The sequence below is a fragment of the Accipiter gentilis genome, unplaced genomic scaffold (genome assembly GCF_929443795.1).
Source record: "Accipiter gentilis unplaced genomic scaffold, bAccGen1.1, whole genome shotgun sequence".
NCBI classification, from domain to species: domain Eukaryota; kingdom Metazoa; phylum Chordata; class Aves; order Accipitriformes; family Accipitridae; genus Astur; species Astur gentilis.
In genome coordinates this window covers 4653071-4659629 of record NW_026060868.1, presented here as the reverse complement: position 1 = coordinate 4659629, position 6559 = coordinate 4653071, and positions in this window count along the sequence as shown.

The window sequence follows — 6559 nt, the reverse complement described above, 5'->3', positions numbered from 1 at the left end:
CGTTACTCTGCGGTAGTATTGGTACACCCAACGGTACTCCAGGGTAGTACGTGAACCCTTACTGGTTCACTGGGGTACACCTGCTGACCTTACGGGCGTGCTCTGTAGAACAGACATTCCTACCTGACCCTCCGTTTTAGGCCCGGTATCCCTACCTGATGCTCCCTTGTTGGCCTGGCACCCCTACCCGATATGCTGGGGTAGTACCGCTACCCCCACCGGTACTCTGCGTTAGTATTGGTACAGCCACCGTTAATCCAGGGCAGTACCTGAACACTTACTGGTTCGCTGGGGTACACCTGTTGACCTTACGGGCGTGCTCTGTAGACCAGACATTCCTACCTGACTCTCCAGGCTTAGCCCGGTATCCCTACCTGATGCTCTGCGGTAGGCCTGGCCCCCTACCCGGCAATCTGGGGTAGTACCGGTACACCAAGAGGTACTCCGCGGTAATTTTGCTATACCCACCGGTACTCCTGGATTGTACCGGAACCCTTACTGGTGCGCCGGGGTACACCTGCTGACCCTACGGGCGTGCTGCTTTACGCCCACCCTTCCTACCTGACCCGCCGGGGTAGGCCTGGTATACATACCCGATGTTTCGAGGTAGAACCGGTTCCCCCACTGGTACTCTGGGGTTGGAACGGAACCCTTTGTGATGCGCCAGAGAACACCAGCTGTCCCTTCGTGCGCGCTGAACTACACCCGGCCTCCCTACCGGACCCCACATGTTACACCCGGTATCCCTACCTGATGCTCCGCATTAGGCTTGGCACCCATACCCGATGTTCTGGGGTAGTAGCGGTACCCCCACAGTTACTCTGCGGTAGTATCGGTACACCCACCGGTACTCCGGGGTAGTACGTGAACCCTTACTGGTTCACTGGGGTACACCTGATGACGTTACTGGCGCGCGGTTTAGACCAGACATTCCGACCTGACCCTCCGTTTTAGGCCCGGTATCCCTACCTGATGCTCCGTTGTTGGCCTGGCACCCCTACCCGATATGCTGGGGTAGTACCGGTACCCCCACCGGTACTCTGCGCTAGTATTGGTACACCCACCGGTAATCCAGGGCAGTACCTGAACACTTACTGGTTCGCTGGGGTACACCTGTTGACCTTACGGGCGTGCTGTGTAGACCAGACATTCCTACCTGACCCTCCAGGCTAGGCCCGGTATCCCTACCTGATGCTCTGCGGTAGGCCTGGCCCCCTACCTGACAATCTGGGGTAGTATCGGTACACCCACCGGTACTCCGCGGTACTTTTGCTATACCCACCGGTACTCCTGGATTGTACCGGAACCCTTACTGGTGCGCCGGGTTACACCTGCTGACCCTACGGGCACACTGCTTTGGACCCACCCTTCCTACCTGACCCGCCGGGGTAGGCCTGGTATACCTACCCGATGTTTCGAGGTAGAACCGGTTCCCCCACCGGTACACTGGGTTTGGAACGCAGCCCTTTGTGATGCGCCAGAGAACACCAGCTGTCCCTTCGTGCGTGCTGGACTAGACACGGCCTCCCTAACGGACCCAACAGGTTACACCCGGTATCCCTACCTGATGCTCCGCATTGGGCTTGGCACCCATACCCGATGTTCTGGGGTAGTAGCGGTACCCCCACCGTTACTCTGCGGTAGTATCGGTACACCCACCGGTACTCCGGGGTAGAACGTGAACCCTTACTGGTTCACTGCGGTACACCTGCTGACGTTAATGTCACGCGGTGTAGACAAGACATTCCTACCTGACCCTCCGTTTTAGGCCCGGTATCCCTACCTGATTCTGCGTTGTTGGACTGGCACCCCTACCCGATATGCTGGGGTAGTACCGGTACCCCCACCGTTACTCTGCGGTAGTATCGGTACACCCACCGGTACTCCGGGGTAGTACGTGAACCCTTACTGGTTCACTGGGGTACACCTGATGACGTTACGGGCACACGGTATAGACCAGACATTCCTACCTGACCCTCCGTGTTAGTCCCGGTATCCCTACCTGATGCTCCGTTGTTGGCCTGGCACCCCTACCCGATATGCTGGGGTAGTACCGGTACCCCCACCGTTACTCTGCGGTACTATCGGTACACCCACCGGTACTACGGGGTAGTACGTGAACCCTTACTGGCTCGCTGGCGTACACCTGCTGTCCTTACGGGCGTGCTCTGTAGACCAGACATTCCTACCTGACCTTCCAGGCTAGGCCCGGTATCCCTACCTGATGCTCTGCGGTAGGCCTGGCCCCCTACCCGACAATCTGGGGTAGTACCGGTACACCCACAGGTACTCCGCGGTACTTTTGCTATACCCACCGGTACTCCTGGATTGTACCGGAACCCTTACTGGTGTGCCGGGGTACACCTGCTGACCTTACGGGCGCGCCGCTTTACGCCCACCCTTCCTACCTGACCCGCCGGGGTAGGCCTGGTATACCTACCCGATGTTTTGCGGTAGAACCGGTTCCCCCACCGGTACTCTGGGGTTGGAACGGAACCCTTAGTGATGCGCCAGAGAACACCAGCTGTCCCTTCATGCACGCTGGACTAGACCCGGCCTCCCTACCGGACCCCACAGGTTACACCCGGTATCCCTACCTGATGCTCCGCATTAGGCTTGGCACCCATACCCGATGTTCTGGGGTAGTAGCGGTACCCCCACCGTTACTCTGCGGTAGTATTGGTACACCCACCGGTACTCCAGGGTAGTACCTGAACACTTACTGGTTTGCTGGGGTACACCTGCTGAACTTACGGGCGTGCTGTGTAGACCAGACATTCCTACCTGACCCACCAGGCTAGGCCCGGTATCCCTACCTGATGCTCTGCGGTAGGCCTGGCCCCCTACCAAACAATCTGGGGTAGTACCGGTAACCCAGAGGTACTCCGCGGTAATTTTGCTATACACACCGGTACTCCTGGATTGTACCGGAACCCTTACTGGTGCGCCGGGGTACACCTGCTGACACTACGGGTGCGCCGATTTACGCCCACCCTTCCTACCTGACCCGCCGGGGTAGGCCTGGTACACCTACCCGATGTTTCGAGGTAGAACCGGTTCCCCCACCGGTACTCTGGGTTTGGAACGGAACCCTTTGTGATGCGCCAGAGAACACCAGCTGTCCCTTCGTGCGCGCTGGACTAGACCCGGCCTCCCTACCGGACCCCACATGTTACACCCGGTATCCCTACCTGATGCTCCGCATTAGGCTTGGCACCCATACCCGATGTTCTGGGGTAGTAGCGGTACCCCCACCGTTACTCTGCGGTAGTATCGGTACACCCACCGGTACTCCGGGGTAGTACGTGAACCCTTACTGGTTCACTGGCGTACACCTGATGACTTTACTGGCGCGCGGTGTGGACCAGACATTCCTACCTGACCCTCCGTTCTAGGCCCGGTATCCCTACCTGATGCTCCGTTGTTGGCCTGGCACCCCTACCCGATATGCTGGGGTAGTACCGGTACCCCCACCGGTACTCTGGGGTTGGAACGGAACCCTTTGTGATGCGCCAGAGAACACCAGTTGTCCCTTCGTGCGCGCTGGACTAGACCTGGCCTCCCTACCGGACCCCACAGGTTAGACCCGGTATCCCTACCTGATGCTCCGCATTAGGCTTGGCACCCATACCCGATGTTCTGGGGTAGTAGCGGTACCCCCACCGTTACTCTGCGGTACAATCGGTACACCCACCGGTACTCCGGGGTAGTACCTGAACCCTTACTGGTTCGCTGGGGTACACCTGCTGACCTTACGGGCGTGCTGTGTAGACCAGACATTCCTACCTTACCCTCCAGGCTAGGCCCGGTATCCCTACCTGATGCTCTGCGGTAGGCCTGGCCCCCTACCCGACAATCTGGGGTAGTACCGGTACACCCACCGGTATTCCGCGGTACTTTTGCTATACCCACCGGTACTCCTGGATTGTACCGGAACCCTTACTGTTACGCCGGGGTACACCTGCTGACACTACGGGCGCGCCGATTTACGCCCACCCTTCCTACCTGAAACTCCGGGGTAGGCCTGGTATACATACACGATGTTTCAAGGTAGAACCGGTTGCCCCACCGGTACTCTGGGGTTGGAACGGAACCCTTTGTGATGCGCCAGAGAACACCAGCTGTCCCTTCGTGTGCGCTGGACTAGACCTGGCCTCCCTACCGGACCCCACAGTTGACACCCGCTATCACTACCTGCTGCTCCGCATATAGGCTTGGCACTCATACCCGATGTTCTGGGGTAGTAGCGGTACCCCCACCGTTACTCTGCGGTAGTATCGGTACACCCACCGGTACTCCGGGGTAGTACGTGAACCCTTACTGGTTCACTGGGGTACACCCGATGACGTTACTGGCGCGCGGTGTAGACCAGACATTCCTACCTGACCCTACGTGTTAGTCCCGGTATCCCTACCTGATGCTCCGTTGGTGGCCTGGCACCCCTACCCGATATGCTGGGGTAGTACCGCTACCCCCACCGGTACTCTGTGGTAGTATTGGTACACCCACCGGTACTCCAGGGTAGTACCTGAACCCTTAATGGTTCGCTGGGGTACACCTGCTGACCTTACGGGCGTGCTCTGTAGACCAGACATTCCTACCTGACCCTCCAGGCTAGGCCCGGTATCCCTACCTGATGCTCTGCGGTAGGCCTGGCCCCCTACCCGACAATCTGGGGTAGTACCGGTACACCCACAGGTACTCCGCGGTACTTTTGCTATACCCACCGGTACTCCTGGATTGTACCGGAACCCTTACTGGTGCGCCGGGGTACACCTGCTGACCCTATGGGCTCGCCGCTTTATGTCCACCCTTCCTACCTGACCCGCCGGGGTAGGCCTGGTATACCTACCCGATGTTTCGAGGTAGAACCCGTTCCCCTACCGGTACTCTGGGGTTGGAACGGAACCCTTTGTGATGCGCCAGAGAACACCAGTTGTCCCTTCGTGCGCGCTGGACTAGACCTGGCCTCCCTACCGGACCCCACAGGTTAGACCCGGTATCCCTACCTGATGCTCCGCATTAGGCTTGGCACCCATACCCGATGTTCTGGGGTAGTAGCGGTACCCCCACCGTCACTCTGCGGTAGTATCGGTACACCCACCGGTACTCCGGGGTAGTACGTGAACCCTTACTGGTTCACTGGGGTACACCTGCTGACGTTACTGGCGCGCGGTGTAGACCAGACATTCCTACCTGACCCTCCGTGTTAGGCCCGGTATCCCTACCTGATGCTCCCTTGTTGACCTGGCACCCCTACCCGATGTGCTGGGGTAGTACCGGTACCCCCACCGGTACTCTGCAGTAGTATTGGTACACCCACCGGTACTCCAGGGTAGTACCTGAACCCTTACTGGTTCGCTGGGGTACACCTGCTGACCTTACGGGAGTGCTCTATAGAACAGACATTCCTACCTGACCCTCCAGGCTAGGCCCGGTATCCCTACCTGATGCTCTGCGGTAGGCCTGGCCCCCTACCCGACAATCTGGGGTAGTACCGGTACACCCACCTGTACTCTGCGGTACTTTTGCTATACCCACCGGTACTCCTGGATTGTACCGGAACCCTTACTGGTGCGCCGGGGTACACCTGCTGACACTACGGGCGCGCCGATTTACGCCCACCCTTCCTACCTGACCTTCCGGGTAGGCCTGGTATACCTACCCGATGTTTCCAGGTAGAACCGGTTGCCCCACAGGTACTCTGGGGTTGGAACGGAACCCTTTGTGATGCGCCAGAGAACACCAGCTGTCCCATCGTGCGCGCTGGACTAGACCTGGCCTCCCTACCGGACCCCACAGGTTAGACCCGCTATCACTACATGATGCTCCGAAAATAGGCTTGGCACCCATACCCGATGTTCTGGGGTAGTAGCGGTACCCCCACCGTTACTCTGCGGTAGTATCAGTACACCTACCGGTACTCCAGGGTAGTACCTGAACCCTTACTGGTTCGCTGGGGTACACCTGCTGACCTTACGGGCGTGCTCTGTAGACCAGACATTCCTACCTGACCCTCCAGGCTAGGCCCGGTATCCCTACCTGATGCTCTGCGGTAGGCCTGGCCCCCTACCCGACAATCTGGGGTAGTACCGGTACACCCAGAGGTACTCCGCGGTACTTTTGCTATACCCACCGGTACTCCTGGATTGTACCGGAACCCTTACTGGTGCGCCGGGGTACACCTGCTGACCCTATGGGCTCGCCGCTTTATGTCCACCCTTCCTACCTGACCCGCCGGGGTAGGCCTGGTATACCTACCCGAAGTTTCGAGGTAGAACCCGTTCCCCTACCGGTACTCTGGGGTTGGAACGGAACCCTTTGTGATGCGCCAGAGAACACAAGTTGTCCCTTCGTGCGCGCTGGACTAGACCTGGCCTCCCTACCGGACGCCACAGGTTGGACCCGGTATCCCTACCTGATGCTCTGCATTAGGCTTGGTACCCATACCCGATGTCCTGGGGTAGTAGCGGTACCCCCACCGTTACTCTGCGGTAGTATCGGTACACCCACCGTTACTCCGGGGTAGTACGTGAACCCTTACTGGTTCACTGGGGTA